Source organism: Diabrotica undecimpunctata, chromosome 3 (genome assembly GCF_040954645.1).
Source record: "Diabrotica undecimpunctata isolate CICGRU chromosome 3, icDiaUnde3, whole genome shotgun sequence".
Taxonomy (NCBI): Eukaryota; Metazoa; Arthropoda; class Insecta; order Coleoptera; family Chrysomelidae; genus Diabrotica; species Diabrotica undecimpunctata.
Window position 1 is genome coordinate 17312967 of NC_092805.1, and position 21876 is coordinate 17334842.

A 21876-nucleotide genomic window follows, 5' to 3' on the forward strand; every position below is an offset into this window, starting at 1 on the left:
TATTAGTGTTCATGCTGTCGGCTGCTAAAATTTTTGAGCAAATAGTACATAGAAGCCCTTCTTCTTCATTTACTTCAGTAAAAGGAAACCCAAAATTTTGGACTAGAAAGTCTCGTTCATAATAAATTTAACAGGTACAGAAGGACTGACTAAACTGAGTCGACTAAGACTGGTCACGGCCAGAACTGAGGTGCAGGCAAACAGACAATTGAGAATGTTCAAAATATCGGAACTTCTCGCGAGGAAAGGCGATCGGTTCCGAATCGATGTTGCCACATATCAATAAATTTATTTATTCTCGGTAATATGGTAATTACAGTAAGATTTTACTGTAAGTTTTTGTCAACATACTCAAGGTACATTCTTATTGCATAGATAAATTAAACATAATAAATCATCTTAAACAACTTCCCGCAATACTCCCGCAACATCAGAATACTCACGTGCCTTCTCATTGGATGAAATAAACGAAGCGCTTAACCAAACTAAAACAGGAAAAGCAGCAGGCTTCGATGGAATGTATCCTGAGTTTATAGTCCACACTGGTACAAAAACACGACAGTGGCTCAAAAAATTCTTTAGCGACATTGTGAATACAGCTGTGCTACCCCCAGAATTCAAAAAAATAAAAATTATCGCAATCCAGAAGCCTGGCAAAGACAACAAGCTGCCTGAAAGTTACTGGCCTATTGCCTTACTCAGTTGCTGTTATAAATTACTGGAACGACTTTTATATAACCGAATATGTAACACCATTGAGGATGCTGTACCAATTGAACAAGCTGGATTTAGAAGAGGACGAAGTTGCTGTGACCAAGTGCTGTCCTTAACTACATTTATTGAAGCTGGCTTTGAAAGACGCGAAAAATCTGCCATAACATTTATAGATCTCAAGGCTGCCTATGACAGTGTGTGGAGAGAGAGCCTTATTTATAAGCTGATGAAAATCATACCTTGCCTCAAAACTTGTCAGCTGATAAACAATCTACAGACTAACAGACTGTTTCAGGTATATATGAATGATGCACAGAGTAACGTTAGAAAACTTAACAACGGCTTACCTTAAGGCTCAGTGCTAGCTCCTTTGCAGCTAGCACTGAGTTTGCACTGTTTTTGCACTAAATTTGCTTATGCTGACGACCTGGCTATTTGCTTCCAAGATAATAGTAAAGAAGCAGGAGAACGAGCTCTAAACGAGGACTTAACTACACTAAGTAACTACTTTAAGAACTGGCGCTTACGTCCTAACACAAGCAAAACTGAAATCTGTCTCTTTCACCTGTCGAATCAACTTGCGGGCGATACTCTCAATGTAACTAAATGATACAGCTATCAAACATAACAACAACCCCAAATATCTAGGCGTCACACTTGATAGAACACTCACCTTCAAAAGTCATCTTACAAACGCAGCCGGTAAACTAAGAACAAGAAATAACTTAATATCAAAACTTGCTGGAACAACTTGGGGTGCTTCTGCAGATACTCTTCGGACCTCTGCTCTAGCTTTGATTTTTTCAGTGGCAGAATATTGTGCACCAGTATGGCTAAATAGTGCACATACAAGCAAAATCGATGTCCAACTTAACCAAACCATGAGAATAATCACTGGAACAATAAAACCAACGCCAGTGAGATGACTGCTTACTCTGAGCAATATTGCTCCACCAGATCTACGCCGTACAGCAGCATTAGTGAGAAAGTACCAGAAAATTGTGGCCAACGTACAATTACCAATACATCAAGATATCCCAGACATCTCAAAAGAGCACCAGCGACCGAGATCTAGAAATCCTCCAATACGATCTGCCCGAAAAATTGGTAATTCCTATGATATACATAGGCAATGGACAACAAGATGGATGCCAACAGTAGAATCGGACTATATTAAGATATTCACCCCAACTCAGGGTTTCATCGGATCAAATCTGCCCCGGTCCACTTGGGCAAGGCTTAATCGTATACGTACCGGATATGGTAAATGTACTGATTCGCTGTTCAGGCGGGGTCGTGCAGAAAGTCCACAGTGCGATTGCGGACAATCTAGACAGACCATACGCCATTGTGTTTCAGACTGCTTGAATCGTGCCTACTGTGGAAACCTCCAGGACTTTGCGGAATGTTCCCCAGAAGCAATTGAATGGCTATGTAAATTGGACATTAATATTTAGTGTCATTCATTCTATCTTTAGTGTTTAAATAATATATTTAATATATATATGTATATATTATTGTATTTGTATATTTATCGTACTGTGAAAGTCCATACGCTAAATAAACAAAATTACATAGATATATAGATATATAGGTAAAAATGTTAAGAGGTTGAGAAACACATAAAAATAAGGAACACAGATTGTAAACAAATGGTAATGGAAGGGTTACACAGTAAACAAGACGTCATAAAGGAGAAACTGAAAGGCAAAAATATTAAATTAAAGTTGAGCATCATAAATTACAAATTAATGTTATTATAATTAAGAAACTGTAAGATTGCATTGAATGACCTATCATTAGGGGATATAAAGATTGTGTCTATTGAGACTGGGGTTTAAATTTCATTGAAATAAAAATTAAATATAAATCCATGTTAGGAATAACATTAATAACATTAATGGGGCATCCAAAGAAAAGAGGGTTTAAATCGTCCACTGCTCCACATAATTAAGCTAAGATTGCTATGCGTGAAGTGGATTTCATGCACCCTAGGCAGCTTCTGAGTCCTTCAAAAAATACTTTATTTAGGCTATTGCTACACTTCTGGCTGAATAAAAAGGAGCAATTATTAGAGTTTTGGTATATGCACCCCACCAAACTCCACATTATGCTCTCAATATGTTGATATTTTTCTTTGCTTTAAGTCCAATTTGGTCAATGTGAGGGTCCCATTTCAAGTTTTTATGAAAGGTGATGCCCAAGAATTTAACCTGATTTTTAAAGGGAATGTTATTGTTATTATTAAAATAGCTTAACGGAGGGTTCGTGTTGCGTTGTCCTTTTGTGAACCACACAGCTTCACATTTATCAATTAAAAGAGACAATCCGTGATCTCCCAGAAAATTTTGAATGTTTATAATATTTGGAATGATCTTATTTATCATATTATAAATGTTTTTGCCGCTAATATACACAACTAAATCATCTGCATACCCACATATTTGCACTTCATTAGTGAATAAGTAAAAAAGGTCTTGAATGTATATTTTAAAAAGAATGGTGCTTAAGGGAGAACCTTGAGGAAACCCCTTGGAAGTTTGGTATGGTTCCAGGAAGTTGCTGTCATCATATCCCGAATATAGAAATCTATTTTGTAGAATTTGAAGGATAATTTTGCTTAAAGTCAGGTGGATATTTAAATTTTTAAGTTTATTATAAGGGCTGTATATTTCAACACAACATTGTCATAGCTGATTTAATATCTAGAAAAATGGCTAATACTGTTTGGGAAGATTCAATAGATTCTAAAATCGTAGAGTGTAAAAGAGCTAAGTTATCATATGTCCCTTTACCTTTCCTGCAACCTGATTGATTAATTTTGAATATTGAGTTGTGTTTTATAAACCAATCCAGACGATTTTTTATTATGATTTCAAGAGTTTTAAGTAAACAGAATGATAGAACTATTGGTCTGAAACTCTCAGCCAAAATAGGTTTTTTTGAGGCTGTAAGATGTTAATTACATTAAATTTTTTCCATTTCACAGAATAGCGCCCCCATAAACCATGGTTGTAAATTCTTAACAGTGTGTTTTTGGCTGCAAATGGGAGGTTTCTTAGCATTAAATAAGATATGTTATCGATCCCTGGCCATTATTTTATATAAGTATTGTAAATTTCTGTTTTTAAGTTTTAATTTAATTAATAAAAGTGCTAAAAGCCATGTAAAAGGGCTTTTTAAAAAAGTACCTTCGGGAGTGACAACCCTTAAGTCCCTAAATAACAAGTACAGAGGATAAAAGCACACACTTATAAAACAATATGTAATTAGATGCAGCAAAATTTCATAAAAACTTAAGGTTTAAAGCTTGTTTCAGCTTACTTCTATATTTAACGGACAAATGGGTCTTGACATATTAATACCTCAAAGACACTCCACTTAATTCAAAAGCGTATTAACTAAATGCACCGGTAAACCCTTTAACCTCCGCTGCCTTATTTAAAAGCTTTTAAGTGCTTCACATGGCTGTCTCTAATTCATAGAAACATGAATTACTTACGAACCTGTTGATCATGCACGTTTAACAAAATCCTATGAATAAAATATTCACAGTTCGTCACGCCCTGCGTCATTTTAATAATGTAAACCGAAGCCCATTTCGAGATTAAACGAGAATTAAAAACTTGGTTTTAGATCTAAATTGCCATTATATTTACGGTTTCGAAATGGATTCCTCCAGGGGGAATTTTAAATTTGTCGCCCTGTTTATGGTGTCAAAAAATGGACGTCATGTTGTAAACTTTAACCTTTTCAGGATTTACAAATTAATATGCCAGCGTAAACGTTTCCTTTCAAATTTTCCAAGAAAATATAATCCTTAGTAGATGTCACTTTCTCCAATTCTATGTGGGTATACTATATGGGTAAGAAATATCCACAAATTACTCTCACTCATCGCAGCCCACATCTCCGACGGAAATGTTGCGTGGTCGCCAATGTAGTTGTCCAATAAGTAGTCGGAAAACTTTTCAATTTTTGAATCCTTTGGTTGAATAGCCATAAAATCATATATGAAATATTCTTCGACTTCTGAGGGAGGTAAAAATGGCAGCCCAAAAATATATTTCAGCCATTTAGATATTTCACTGTCTGCCAATTTATATTCCCGAATTAAGCCACAACCACCGACATTACGATACCAAGCTTGCATAAGATGAAAACGGCACCCTTTAATGTGCACATTTGGAAATTCAAAACGCGCAGCATTGTGGACAGCAATTTCAAAATCGGAGAAAATGATTTTTGGATTGAATTTTAGACCAATTACTTCACATTTGCGTTTCAAAACATTAAATAGTTTTATATAGGTTTATTCCGATTTGTCGGGAAGTAAACAATAACACAGTGGTATATAATGTCCATATTGACACATTGATAAATACATGTATGGTAAAAAATTGCTTGAAATATTGAGCACAGTAACTAAATGTACCGTCCATATAAATCGTTTCACTGCCGCACAGAAAACGCATGTTAGTGTTACACGAGAAGATGATAATGTTAGAACTTAGTTCAACAGCAAATATAAAATTCTCGTCTTTAAGTGTTTTGATATTCATAATATTTACCGCAGCAATAGTTTCTTCTTTACTTTTGGGCAGTTTCGGTTGAGTCATTCGCCGTTCACTGTATATTTGAATTCGTATTAAATTAACGTCTTTAACAGACATGTGGCTCAAGCAATCTACATTTTCTTTCAACGCACTATGTATGATTTTGGACAGCCTTTCGGTCAAATTATCCTTAGCCTTCCTTTTGGCACTGCTACGCACAATCTGTCTATTAAGGGTCTTGATATCACACTCGTGATTATGTTCTAGATTACTTCGGATCACTAACTTTTCTGGCCCTTTCGTGAATATCTTCGCTTCGAGTACTTAATCTTGAGAAAAAGTAAAACTGTTCACTTTGAGCAAAATTTTACCACGATTACTTACTAACGTTGAAATTTCCATGTTCACTTTTCACTATTCTCTGACAAACTAATAACTAGTAACTAAGTAAATTTCAATGACCATCATTAAACCCTAATTATATCTAATATCTGGTACCTGCGATAATCCTTCCGGCAGCGTCCAAAACAGGGGTACTTTTAAGACCCTCAGGTACTTGAGCGTCGAAAACATGCCCGCCCATAATTGTTAGGGTCGAATGGCACAACTATAAGACATTATTTAAATGTTTTTATTTTTGATGCCTGAACGGCAATATCATTAAAAGTGAAATACACATGTATGTGCAGATATGTCTATTTCAAATATTAGTGACTTCTTCGTGCGTTCTGTCCCACCGTAGGAAGTCGGATTAGGAAGTTTCATTACGTTTCACAATTCAATATAATTCAAACAATAAGCCCGAAAAGTCAGATTTTGATAACTTTTTTAGAATTTCACGTTGTCAGCTTTAGTGGTTCAAAGCAGCGTTTGTCCAAAGGTTACAAAAAGTCCATGGTGTCTGCTGGAAAATTCAGTAAAATTACATTTTCTGCGATTGCCCGTAGTATGTCCATCGAGAATTATAATTAATGGTCGTTGGGGCATTATTGCACAAAATTTCATAAACCACTGCTGAAAAATATTGGTAGTCATCCAACTACCAGTGTATAATATTTAGATTCTCTTGATTTTCATAAGCTGTATATTCAGTAGTTTCCTGAGACAAGTGTTCAAAAATTTCATTGGTAAATAACATTTCAAACACTTCGATGACGGTTTTATTTTTAAAAAGTTCATAATTAGTCTCCTTTTACATGTTTCAATATATCGCCTGCAATATATTGTACGTTTTGTAAATTATCTCTTTGATAGTCAGAAGGATCTTGGCTTAGGTAATGTAAGTGGCTCTTCTGTTATTAATGTCTTGGAATTGGTGTAGACTTCATTATTGGCTCATTGTTCATAGTCTAGCAGTAAATTTATTAGAAAGGTCCTTTCGAATACATCTATTTCAGTATGGGAACAATAGTTAGATACTTTCGTAGCCTTGCAACAACAATGTTGTGTGCATCTGATACCTTTTGGATGATCGTTGTAATAATAGTGAGGGGAACACTTTGGCATTGAGCAGCATCGTTGATTAATTGGAGAATTTGTATGATATAGTCATTAGTCTGGTCATTCTCTTGTGGAAGGTCTTTCACGCAGATCTGAGTTTTTTTTGCTAGGTTTGGACCAGGTGGAATCTTTATTGTGTGATTATTAGTTGGAAGTGAAGAACGACTTGGAATAAAAGAAAGAAAAATGTAAAATGAAAACAATGGTGTGATTCGCATAGTAACCATCAATGTCTATGATTTCATAATATTTGGTTAGGTTCTTCTTCTTTAATATAGGGAATCTGTGATGCAGGGTGATGTTTAAACGCCTTTTGCATAGTCCATTTTATTTTTTCATGTTTTAGGAGACCTTTGTGTAAAGTTTTAACTCTTGCAAATTGTAATTCTTGTTTGTAGATTATTTAGTATTTATATAATTGTTTGCAAGTTTGAAATTTTCTAAATTAGTTCATCTCTAAGTTAATTTATTATGTCTGTTCGGTTATGATTTCTTGATTATGTGTATCCCACCTAAGTTAGTTAAGTTGACCCAACTAACAATGCAAATCGTAGGCTCATGCGTTAGAATTGAAGGAGAAAATTCTACGTTATTTGACATTAATAATGGTCTAAGACAGGGGGACTGGCTGGCTTGTCCTCTCTTTAATACTGCCTTGAAAAAGGCAATCAGAGAATTAAATATTAGAATAAATGATACTATTTTTAATAGATCAACTCAAATTCTCACATTCGCTGAAGATATAGTTATAGTGGGTAGAAGTATGAGCGACATGGTGCAGTGTTTTACAAATCTTGCGGACGCGGCAAGTGAATTAGGACTTGTGGTAAACGAGGAAAAAACCTGAGCAAGTCAAAGAATTCACATATCTTGGATCGCTAGTAAACGCAACCAACACGACAAGCGACGAAATAAAAAAACGCATAGCAATAGCAAACAGAACTGTTCACTGTTTTGATATATATTGCTGAAACGTGGACCTTATCTCAAAACGATAAAAGAAAAATTCTTAGAAAGATTTTTGGGGCCGTAAAATGGGCTATGGACTTCGAAGATACAAGTTTGAACTATATCAGTTATACACCGATCCAGATATATTAACATTCGTTAAAATGCAGAGACTTAGATGACCTAAACACATTGCTAGGATGTCAGATCACGAATACACGTGAACGTGAAGGCACAAGAAGTAGAGGACGACCACGAAGGAGGTGGATTGATGATGTGGAAGAAGACCTACAGATTCTAAGGACCAGAAGATGGAGAAGAGTTGCCAGAAATCGACAGATGTGGCAACTTCTTTGTGAGCAGGCCAAGATCCACAATGGATTGTTGAGCCACTTATGATGGTAATGAAAGTCGTTGTATATATTTATGCATATATCCATATCCCATTTTCGGTAATAACTCTAAAGATCTTCGTTAAAATTTTTATTTTGAAAACCTCTAATTTTTCTTGGATGATCTAAGCAGTAGAAGTCTAAACTTAATGAGGACAGAATGATCATATAGCAGATCAAAACTATTTTCCTATATAGGTTCTCACATTATCTGTATTTCTGTACCAAATTATTACTAAAATTCTTTTCCATTTTTTTGTTAGACTTTTCCTTTATGTTTTAACCAAAAATAAATTAACTTGGGCTACAAGCAATGTTACTAAAATACCTTTTTCCGTTATAAACGTATGCCTTGTCTTCCAAAGAATATGTAAATGCAGCTATTACTTCCTCGACAAAAAAATAATACTATGCTTGCACTTAACACCTCATATTTTCCAGTCGGCGAGTTTTCCAGGTAATACCTCATTTTTATTCAGGAGACTTAAAGGCTTAATACAGCAGAAAGATGGGCTTTATATACTCTCCGAAAAATCCAAATACCCAATGCTTTCCCGCTCAAGGATTAACATTATTGCGAAAAATAAACAGTTTAAAAACAGTGTTCGTTGTTTAGTCATTAAATTAAAGTTAGGGATTTAAAACTAAAGTTTGAACCGTTGCTAAATTTTTCATTTTTGGAAAAATAATCAAAATTTTGGATAATTAATAATTTACAGCACTCCAATGATATTTATAAAAAATAGTTGTTGTTGTTTTATTAAATTAGATTTTAAGTTTGAATTATTTTTAACATGCCATCGAATACCTGTCCAAAATATAAAACTTATAACTAATATCGAAGCAGTCGCTGTAGTAGTACTGCCTCCACTAAAATTCCATATTTGTACCATTTATGTTTCATTAGACGAAACTCTAAGTAAACCTGAATTACTTAATCTTCTTCAACAAATTCCCTCACCTCGAATAATCACGGGAGGTTTTATGGTCATAACATTATATGGGGATCAAATAAAGCAACACAGAGGGAAAATATGTTGCAAAACGTTTTTAACACTATGAACCTATGCCTACTCAACGACGAATCTTCAACAAAATTCAATATGGCTACGGGAACATCTTCGGCCAATAATCTCTCCATAAGTAAACCCTTTTTGCTCACCCAATTTGATTGGACAACACTAAAAGATTTATATAGTAGTGATCACTTATAATCATAATGAAATATACCGTTAATTTAAATTCAAATACAATACCACCTCAAGAATGGAAACTAAAAAAGGAAAATTGGATTAAATTTGAAAAGATTATATCAGACAGAATGAATCAGATCAATCAATTGACAATACACTCACGAGCTTTAAGCTCGTGACAGCTTGTACTGGGTGCTGCTAATATTGCCATTGGAAAATCTAAACATTTAAAGAAACACAAACCAGTGTTCTGGTGGAATACACAATATGAGGCCGCTATTAAATTACTAAAATAATTTGGAACCGGTACAAAAAGTAGAAAAATATTGATCTATTTGCAGAGTACAAAAATTTAGAGCTGAAGCAAGGAGAATCATAAAAAGAGCCAACAAGAATCCTGCCAGAAATACATATCTAGCACTAACAGCAACACAAATAAATCATCCGTTTGGAAAAAAGTTTAAAAAACAACAGGACAGCATACTTACCAAAAAACGGTCAGTATAGAAAAATAAAGGACGTTACTAACTCACCTAGAGGATATAGTAAATAAACTAGCTGATATGTATCAAATTTCTTATCCAGCCAAAATTACAATAACGAGTTCTTAACTGACAAACAACAGGAGGAAGCAGTACCTATTACAATTACCGACGAATTCAATTCTACCACTACACCTCTTAGTTATGGGGAGTTTCAAGAAGTACTTAATAGCATAAAAGACACTTCATCAGGTCCAGACGATATATCAATACAATTTATTAAAAAATTTCCCATAGAAATAAAGGAGTTTTTTCTCCAAATTTTTAATATTATTTGGTCACAAAAATCGTTTCCAAAAATCTCGAAAAATGCCATTGTTATCCCTATTATTAAAAAAAATAAATATAAATTACAACCAGAATCATATCGTCCTATATTATTAACATATTCTTCATGTAAACTTATGGAAAACAAAACTTAAGTAGTAAACAAAAAAATAATGTGGAACCTAGAACATAATGATTAAGTTACCATCGAACAAGTTGGCTTTAGACCAGGCAGATCTACAAACGACAACATTATATATCTGAAAAACGCTATTCACGAAGCTTTTAAAAGTAATCATAAATGTATGGCAATTTACTTTGACATAACTACAGCATATGATATAGTATGGGTACTTTTATGTCGAAATGGCCTTAACTTGTTAAAGTACCTAGCTCACAAAACTTACTCACCCTACAGATGTGTTGCATATGTATCTGCCACCAAAATAATGTAAAAACGTTTGGATACGTTTCAATACGTTTGGTATGCTTAGTTTCACTTAAAAAGATATTTTTTCATTTGTTATAATTTATTTCTGCTACAAATTGTCGCCCATTAACAATTGTAATTTTTGTAGTATCTCCAACTTCCCCTTTTTTGTTTTAGAAAGAAAGAGCCTTTTCTTTCATTTAGCAGAAAGATTCTTCAAAGCGGTGTCCTTATTTTAAATAGCTTGAGAACCTTCTTGTGTTGTGTTTATTCAGAAGATTTAAATAAGTACCCTTTTTGCTTTACTTTTTATAATTGCCCCAATCCAGTCCCCTTGTCATTCACTTATCCACGACCCAGTTCTCCAAATAAACCCTGAGTGGCAGTTCGCATCAGTTTCGTTTTATTTTGCTTGTCCTATCTTCACCACAATAAATTCTGTCCCAAATTTTCAACCCCTTATAGCAATACCCTATGTGGTAGGCAAAATAATCGTTACAATTTTACATGTGAAATTTGTTAGGAATACTAGTAAAATTGTTTTGGTCAACACGTTTCTTAGATTTTCTTTAATTTTGGCTGCATTTTTCACATTACTATACCTATGAACTAACTTAAAGAGCAAATAAAATAATATTACTAAACTCTTTTTGTGTGACCGATTTTTTTACGTCAGTTTAATTTAATTTTTGCCTTAGTTAAATAGTCGCACGTTACTGAAAAAAATGACTAAATTAATTGATAATTTCAACAAGCACAATCAAATACGTAGTATAATTACGTTTAAGCTGAAGAAATCTTATTTACTCGTTTACAAACATTTGTATAATGCTAAGTTAAACAATAAATTTAACAAAATTTATCCCTGAGATTCTCCTGACGGATGATTTTCATTTCAATTCCACTCCTTTATACCGTTTTTACCCTATCGTTTTCGTTACGCGCTCGACTGAGTTTTAATCAAAAGATAAACATTTTTTTCATTCAATTTATTCGATTATCAAGCATGTACACCTGATTTATATGTCATAGGAGTCTCGAATTTTTTCCACTCTCCTTCAGCCAGCAAAATAACCAAATTGTAATGGTGGTTCTGGCTGGAGAGTTTTCAGCTGAATGTTTTTATTCGATTTCAAAGGCTATTTACTGAAATGCGAATAACATGTTTGAAGTCAGGGATGGAGTTTTTTACCTATGAACCTTTAAAATTATATATCTCGAGTTGTTAGTTTTGCAATATTTATTTTAATAAATATGTTTTTATTTATTTATCCCTTAATTAAGCTTTTTGTTCAATTTTCAAACTAGGACCCATAAATATTTTATAATATGTGTATTGTATTATGTAATTTTTTGTTTCATAATACTTTCTTGAAAATCAGTGTATTTTTTAATGCACTTCAGATAATATTTTAAGCTTTGTTAAGAAAATGTTTCCTTGTGGCATCTAGTATTCCGTAAACTGTGTGATTAGAAATACGTCACAAACTAGGACATTTTTTTTAAAACATAATCCTAATATTAATTAATTACAATTATTTTAAACAAAACTTTACCTTAAATATGTATATACAACATTCTTAAATGCTCTGAAGGACCTGGTTGACAATATTTCTCCATTTGCTTCTATTTTGTGCTTTTCTTTCCCAGTCCCTCACCTTCACGTGTTTAAGGTCTTCCTCCACTTTACTAATCCACCTTGTTCTGGGTCTACCTCTTCTTTTGGGCCATTAGTTTTCTGGTTATTACTAGTTTAGGTATTCTGTTTGCTGATATTCTTTCCACATGTCCCAACCATCTGATTCTTTGTGACTTGACGAACTTAGTAATGGTAGGTTCTTTGTATAAAGCCATTAATTCATTGTTGGTTCTTCTCTGCCAACCATCTTCTGTATTCCGTCCTCCGAATATGAGACTCAATATTTTCCTTTCCCATCTTTCCAGAGTATCTTCTTCCTTCTTATTTAATGTCCATGTCTCACCGGCATATGTTACTGTGGGTCGAATTACTGTTTTATATATTCTGAGTTTACCTTGTCTAGAAACGTATTTTGAGTACAGTAGGACTCTTAAACTACCTAATTTTTCCCTTTTGCCATTCTGGCTTCGAGCTCCCATTTCTTTTTTCCATTTTCATCGAAAACTACACCCAGGTATTCAAATTTGTCTACCCTTTTAAAACTATAGCTTTTACCACCTACAGACCTCACACTAAAGTCATCTTTTTTCCCTTCTGTCCCTCCCATGATCATATATTTGGTTTTGTCTTCATTTACGTCCAATCCGAATTTCTGTGCTTCTTCAATGATTTTCTTCACAACTCTTCTTTCTCGATTATTGCTAGGATCGTTAGATCGTCAGCAAATGCCAAGCACATGTGCTCATTTTTCATGATCGTTTCTTCCACCTTCATGCTGCATTTTCTGATTACAGTTTCTAACACTAAGTTGAATAATGTAGTGGATAAAGGATCTCCCTGTCTCAAGCCTTTTGCAACCATAAATTGATCTGATATGTGACCCTGCTAAGCAATTTCACACGTAGAGTCATTTAGTGTGATTTAGCCGGATCAGTTTCTTTGGTATACCCAAATGTTCCATTGCTCGATACATTTTGACTTTATAGACTCTATCATATGCTTGTCTAAAATCCACAAACAAAACATGCAGGGGAACTTTACCTTAATAACAAGTCGTTTGTATCTCTTTTAATGAGAACATTTGGTCTACAGTAGATCTGTCCTTTCTAAAGCCGGCCTGATACTCATGTAGGATTGTTTCCGTATAGAAATTTACGGCGCAGAACCCCTAACACCCACAAGAACAACAGTGAGTAAACTACAAGTTGCAGAAAGGGCAATGGAGAGAATAATGTTAGGGATTTCTCTACGTGATAGAATACCCAATGCTACTATACGCAAAAGATCAGGAGTAGCAGACGTTATTGAAAGGATAAAAACACTAAAGTGGAACTGGGCAGGTCATGTAGCAAGATCAGTTGATGACCGGTGGACAAAAAAAATTTTGGAATGGAGACCCCGAATACAAGCTAACAGAAATAGAGGTCGACCCCCAACAAGATGGACAGATGACATAAAAAGAGTGACTACAAATTGGATTCAGATGGCGCAAAATTGGACTAAGTGAAAAAGCATGCGAAAGGCCTATGTTCAGCAGTGGACGTTAGAGGCTAGTTGATGATGACGATGATGATGCCAATGGGTTGGGGTATCGGATACAATGAAAGCAGAGGGATGAATACAGAAACGTTTTATAAGTATGTCGCACACTATTTTAATAAATGGTTGAATGAAAAAAACTTTAAGCGACCTGTCGTGTTATCATGTTAGCCATATATCTCTGGAATTGAGCGAATTTTGTCGTGAAAATAGAATTGTTTTGGTAGCACTAGTTCCAAATTCCATACATATCAAGCAGCCCCTTGATGTTGCTATATTCCGATATGTCAAAGCTACTTGCCGCAAAATAATTCATGATTTCTGAACCTATTTTGAAAATTAATCTCCCATAAATTCTGCTTAATCCTATTTTGTCACTCCTCCAAAATTTCCAACGCCATTTAAAAATGCATTTTATTTTGCAAGTACCTGAGAAGAGAACAAGCTAAAAAAATGAAAAGAAAGCTACGAAAAAACAAAAGCTTGAAGAAAAAACCTAACCTAACCTAACATCACGAAGGAAAATGCAGAATAAGATGGCAAGAGGACAGAAAAAATTAAAATTTGCAAAAGCTATAAAATTAAACCTAAACACTGAGAATGAAGAAAAACAAAGAGGAGAGATAGATGAAGCAAATAAAAATGAAAATGAAATTTTAAACTAAAACGTTCGTTCTGGGAGAAAAACAGGTGAAAGAACTAGAAAGCCAAAAGCTAACAATTCGATGGATTTAAAGGTGGGCCACTACGAACTAGGTGACAACGTCATTGTAGTTTACGAGGAGAAACATTTTCCAGGAGTAGTAGAAGAAATAAAAGAAGATAAATTTAAAATCAAAGGTATGGAAAAAATAGGATATCATTATCAAAAATTGTTTGTTTAATTGCACCGACTCAGTACATCAATAAAAGGTGTCTTTTTTCTCTACCCGAGATAAATAATTACCACTATAATTAAGCGAAACCGCCTGCAGTGGGCAGGACATGTAGCCCGGGTCCCTGAGTCAAACATGATAAAAAAGATTCTAACAGCGCAACCCGTGGGAATGAGAAGACGGGGTAGACCAAAGCTGAGGTGGATGGACGGGGTAACAGAGAAGATCGGAGTCGGCAACTGGAAAATGCAAGCGGGGACAGAATAGAATGGCGTAGAAAGCTTGAGAAGGTCGAGGCCCTCTAAGGGCTGTAGCACCAAGATGATGATAATGATGATGAGATAAATAATTTGTAGGTCTTTCATAGCTCTGTGCTTATACCTACCGTGAAAACATTAAAATACATATTTACAAAAGTACAGTTTAAAACAAAAAAAAAAAAAAGATAATTCTTTTGATATACAGGCCAGAATTAAATCACCATTAGGCCGAAATTACTAATAATTTTTCAACATAGGCGGGAAATTAAAGTTTTTTGCATTTTAGTGAAAAAAAAATTTTTTTTTGGCGAACAAAAACACATTTTTCATTTTTTATTAATTATTTTGATAAAGAAAACATCAAGCTATCAAATATACTTTAAATTTATTTCCTCTATTATTTCGTTTGCTTAATATTAACGTCTAAAGTCAAATATTCCTTAACTGGGCCGTTATTGGGTCGGTTTACCTTAGGTGAAAAATTCAACTGAGCTCCGTTCATTTTTAAATCCTGCTCTGTTCACAGCGTAGTTACGTGGGAGCATCTTTCCAGTCAACAAACATCACTTTCGTTCGTACATTATTTAGTTGGGAATCTTGGGCACATTCATTGATTGACTTCAGCTTTAAGGTTCTGTTGCCACAGAAAGATCATTCAATATTTAGTTGAAGTTTACAAGATGTAAACTCTATAAATATCAACAAGTTCATTGGATATCTATAAAGGGTTTGTTTTGGTGCAATTTTTTACCGTTAGTTCCGTCAATACTAAATAATAAATTATGACAAGGGCAAATTGTGATATATGAAACTTTTATTGCTCCTATAAAAAGATACATATTGTAAACAACATTTTAAATAAACAACGTTATTTTGTATTAGGTGAATTTATTGACGAACTTAAAAACTATTTTTCTTAAGATATTTTAAAAGTATAAGAAGCAGTGGATAAATAAAACATTATAACCTGGAAGTTTTATTTCTAAGACTAAACCACAAAACGAACAAGAAAGAAATGTGGTACTTACTTAAATGTTATGTAAGTGAAATCTTCATTAACGGTCTGTTAATAATATAATAAATCCACTCTGACATCATCCATCACTACATCTCTCCATTTGTTTCTTAGTTTTCCTATTTTTTTGCCCTTAAATACCCTTCAAGCAATATTCTTAACTAGTCTATTACAAATGGTACATACAGATGGTACACTTCTGCATTAGTTCGTCTTCTCCATTCTTCCTCTACTACTTTTCCACCAAACATTCTGCGAAGTACCTTTCTTTTCTATACTTCCAATCTGTTCTGTATGGATTTGCTCATAGTCCATATCTCGGCACATCTGTTGCTCATGGTCAGTATAGGTTGATTTCAGTTTCCTCCTTATATGTCTTATCAATAAAAGTACCTAAGTACATATATTGATCCACCTTCTCGAATTATACAACTGATCCATCCTCCACCTCTAATTTAACGAATCTCCTAGTGTCTGCCAAGCATTGGTGCTCCCTGTATAAAATAGTGCCGAACCTATTTATCCCACTAACCTTTACAATTTTTTCTAGAACTATATTGTTATAGTAATTTAGACAACGGGGAGTTTCCTGAAGACTGGCTATAGTCAACTTTTGTTGCGATACTGAAAAAAATCGGTTGCCTGTAAAGTCGGTTTTACGGGCGAAGATTTTACGTGACAACGTCTTTTTCTCGGTAGAATATTTATTGATATGAATATTATTAAATTGCACAATAGGAACAAGGAATTGAATGAAAATAAGAATTGCACAAATTTTAACTATAGAAATATATTTTGTTTACTAAAACATTGTACATGTAAACTTAAACTTAACTAATCTCTATTTGAGTGATTTTGTTGAGGATAGGACGATGATAGGAGAAATATGAAATGAAAGGAAGTGTTGCTGCTGTAATGTGTCTTGCGAAAGTCAAGTCGATGGTTGTTCCTTTTAACGTAGTTGACTTAGAAACGTTTGATACGCAATCAAGATTATACGTACATTTCATGAAATTTAGAAACGAGTTGTCTGACTTTACGTTTTTGTTAAAATCACCACACAGAAGAATCGGTATAAATCGGTATACTAGAATCAACTTGCACGAACGGTGGCACGTACTGGCTGTTGTGAACGTACGGACCGAGTCCTTGCCATAGTAACATTCCAATGTCTTGCATACTAGCTCCTGGATGATTTATTTTATATTATATTATTGATCTTATTATTTTCTACAAAATTTATTTGAAAATTTTTTCGATATATCAATTAGTTGCGGAGATATCGATCATTGAAGTTATTGTTTGCTACCAGTATTTTATATATTTATTTTTTTCAGTTATAAAAAATTACTATTTCCAATTGTGTCTACCAAGTATGGTCACATGTATTTGCCTACATATTAAATAATAATAAGTACAGATAATGTTATGTGACGTTCACTTCTGATTATATATATTTTAATATTTTTAATTTTAAAGAATCAATTTGAAAATCAAAACACTTATTCAGATCGAAGGTTCAAATTTTTGCTAAAAAAATTTGAAATTAATTAAAATTTGTAAATGTAAATGGTAAAGTTGAAAATTAAAACATTTACTAAAATTGGAATTTGAAATTCTTGCTAAACACAGTTAAATTCTAACTCCGCGCGTGGTGATTGGTCGGTTTAGTTCGTTTGTTTGGTCGCCCTGTTTTGACAGGTTAGAAGTTATAATTTGTTATTTTAAATGTTTGACTAGAAATACGCGCTGTTTCTTCTCAATCGACTGAATTACGATTGATTGCAGAGTGATTTAAACTAATAATTTACTTAACACTATCAACATTTGTCAATAGTATGACATAACCTATAAACTCAGTTTCTCAACTTTTGTGTCAATCTAACAATTAATCAATCAATCATAGTTTACGATAATGAAATATTAGTGTACAATTATTTACCTTTATTGTTGTAGTTGTTGTAAATGACGAATCTAAGCACTCCACATTTTCACTACAGACACAGCTGACGATACTTTCAACGATTTTCAACTTTAGCGATATTCAACGCACCTAATTCTCTAGTGCCGCGCGCAGCGGACCGATCATGTTTGAGTGATAGAGAGACGCAAGGCATTCGCCGGTCCGGCGGGCCTCTCTCTCGTTCGGCGACTCACTGTAACAGACGTGAGCGGGCGTTACACTTTTTCTTAAATGACTCCGAGCCACAACCTAATTTAAGACGTTGTCACGTCAAAACCAAAAGCAAAGTCTTGTGATCAACATCGGATGATAAGTCTAATTAACCACATTTCGAAGGCATACACCAAGGTTATTTACAACAGAATAAGCAAAAAATGCGAGGATAACATTCTAGATTCGCAGTTTGGGTTTCGGAATTCTCTTGGGACAAGAGAAGCACTTTTTAGTCTACAGGTACTCATCCAGCGCTGCAAAGATATGGACAAAGACGTGTACATATGCTTTATAGACTACGCAAAAGCATTCGATAACGTAAAGCACGAAAAGATAATTGAAGTTCTCCATAAGACTGGAGTCGACTACAGAGACATTCGAACAATAGCGAGTCTCTATTGGGGTCAAACAGCTAAAGTGAAAGTAGGATCTACATTGACCAATAAAATTGAGATCAATAAAGGGGTACGACAGGGCTGTATCTTGTCTCCTATTTTCTTTAATATATACTTAGAAGAAGTATTTAAGACAGCGCTGGAGGAAAGCACAGAAGGCATAAAGATAAATGGAGAAATAATTAATAACATAAGGTATGCTGATGACACTGTGATTCTAGCAAGTAGCATGGAGGAACTGAATTGCCTAATGAGTAGGATACAAAAAACAAGTGCACAATACGGACTCAGACTAAATATCACAAAAACCAAATGGATGTTAGTAAGCAAAACCCAACAACCACCACAGCAACTGATATTAGACAATGAAAGAATTGAACACGTGGATTCGTACATCTACTTGGGAACAACAGTTAACTCAAATTGGGATCAAGCGAAGAAAATACGTATAAGAGTAGAAAAGGCAAGAGCATCGTTCACTAGCATGAAGCAAATTTTCACCTCTAAAAGCCTCAAACTACGTCTCAAAATTCGACTTCTGAAATGTTATGTATTCCCGGTTTTGTTATATGGAATGGAGGCGTCGACAATGACTGCAACATTGATGAAAAAAGTAGAGGCCTTCGAAATGTGGGCTTACCGACGTATATTACGTATATCCTGGACTAAGCGCGTGACCAACGAAGAGGTTTTACGCCGGATAGGTAAAGAGAGAGAGGTAGGAATAAGTATAAAGAAAAGAAAGTTGAAATACTTGGGTCACGTTATGTGACATAATAAATATAGAGTACTACAGCTGATCGTTCAAGGGAAAATAGACAGCAGAAGGGGTCCAGGGAGGAGAAGACACTCGTGGTTTCAAAACTTGCGGCAATGGTTCAGATTGTCATCTGCTGAACTATTCAGATCTGCCGTAAACAAAGTCAGAATAGCCATGTTGATTGCCAACGTTCGGAACGGACAAGGCACATGAAGAAGAAGAAGACAACGGGTCTCCTTGGCGAACACCTTTTTTTACTTCAAATTCTTCTGAGACTGTACTGTTAGTTTCACAGCACAAAATCCTTAATAAAAGGTATATAATTAAAAAGACACTTCGCGGCTATATCACAAAATGTTTTCGTACTAAAACGTCCATTGTCAATGTATGATTACTAGATATACAGTCAAGCCACTAAATATCTAGTTAAAAACCCTTAATAAATTTAAATTATTATGTGTTACATTATTGTGAAAAGATATGATGTTGAAAGTATTTAACAGATACCCTGCTTGGTAACGTAAACCTCCCAATAGGGGCTGTTGCTGATCCTCAAACTTTGTCTGAATGGATTCTAGATGGCAACTTAGTTGATCAGTTTCGTTTCGTACTGCGCTTACTATATTCTAAGTCTATGATTATGTGACTATCGTAGCAGATGAAATTGACATTCCTATCTTGCTCACGGCATTAGGAAGGGAGCAGTCCAATGTTGTGTGTCCAAAATGTCCAATTTTTTTAAACCTTTAAAAAGGTATAAGTCACTAAGGAACAGGATTATTTCTCAGTGAGAAAGCTCAAGCCATCTTTTCCCACTGTCCTTTTATATGGTGGAAATATAGATGATGAGATACAAACGATTTTTTAAATCAGTTACCAAAATTACATTTAACCTATCATTGCTTTCACCAATACAAGATGTAACTCGTTTCCATAATGTTAGTTTATCACCAGGAAACACTGCGATCCTGAAGATTGGGACTGCAAAAATCATTAAAAAATTTGGATACAAATCAAAACTTTTAAAACTTCAGCACCCCCTGAACTTCTGAAATTAATTTTCTGAATAATAAAAATGAACTCAATTAAAGTATTATTTTTCACATCTGTTTCTACAATTTAAATATTGTTCACCAATTTTAAGTTACTCTTTACGATTCTTCAGTCTTTGGCATTGTCCGCTTCATACTTTCAGTGTCCTGTGCCTTTAATAATTTACTTCCTCTACATTTCAGTTGCAACTTTAGTTAACATTTTACAATAATAAATCCTTTTAGAGTTGGACTTAGTTGGCATTTAACTTTCCTACAGTTCGATCTTTTGAGTAGGGACTTATGTTTCCTGTGGGCAATCAAGTCAATTGGATTATTGCCAGATATTTTAAATATGATTCAATCTATTTAAACCCATCCAGTGTTTGGTTTTGAAGTTATTTTGCAAGTACTACAGAATTCACTGAAGATGGATTGATTAGTCCGAAAACATTTTGAACTTGATCATTTTGCATTGTTAAATTGAATTTTTAATTAAATATACCAATTTTAACAGCAGTGTTTTACTTCGACGCTCGAGTTTTTTATAATTTATAAACTTTTCTTTATTTTATTTATTGTTTTATTTAAAAGGTAATTGTTTTTTCTTACAAATACTAAATCTTTAAATACTGTATCTCATATACCTACATATTGATATTAAAAATACTTTAAAATACTTTATTTGTAGGTACCATTGTATTGTCAATATTTTTTTTGCAAGTTTTTTCGTTAATGACAAACTGCTCCTAACTCAAAAAATTTGTAAAAAAGTATTCTTACTATTCTATAAAAAAAACTAAAAATCGGTTGCCTGTAAAGTCGGTTTTACGGGCGAAGATTTTACGTGACAACGTCTTTTTCTCGGTAGAATATTTATTGATATGAATATTATTAAATTGCACAATAGGAACAAGGAATTGAATGAAAATAAGAATTGTACAAATTTTAACTATAGAAATATATTTTGTTTACTAAAACATTGTACATGTAAACTTAAACTTAACTAATTTCTATTTGAGTGATTTTGTTTTGACAGGTTAGAGGTTATAATTTGTTATTTTAAATGTTTGACTAGCAATACGCGCTGTTTCTTCTCAATCGACTGAATTACGATTGATTGCAGAGTGATTTAAACTAATAATTTACTTAACACTATCAACATTTGTCAATAGTATGACATAACCTATAAACTCAGTTTCTCAACTTTTGTGTCAATCTAACAATTAATCAATCATAGTTTACGATAATGAAATATTAGTGTACAATTATTTACCTTTATTGTTGTAGTTGTTGTAAATGACGAATCTAAGCACTCCACATTTTCACTACAGACACAGCTGACGATACTTTAACCACACGTGTGAACTTGTATTATGACGCTTTCTCGGTTTTCCAACGCCAAGAACGCTCGAGAAAGACAGAGACACAAGCACGCACCGATTCAACGCGCCTAATTCTCTAGTGCTGCGCGCGCAGCGGACCGATCATGTTTGAGTGGGAGAGAGACGCAAGGCATTCGCCGATCCGGCGGGCCTCTCTCTCGTTCGGTGACTCATCGTAACAGACGTGAGCCGTGACGTGACTCCGAGCCACAACCTAATTTAAGACGTTGTAACGTCAAAAAAATTATTATTAGAAAAA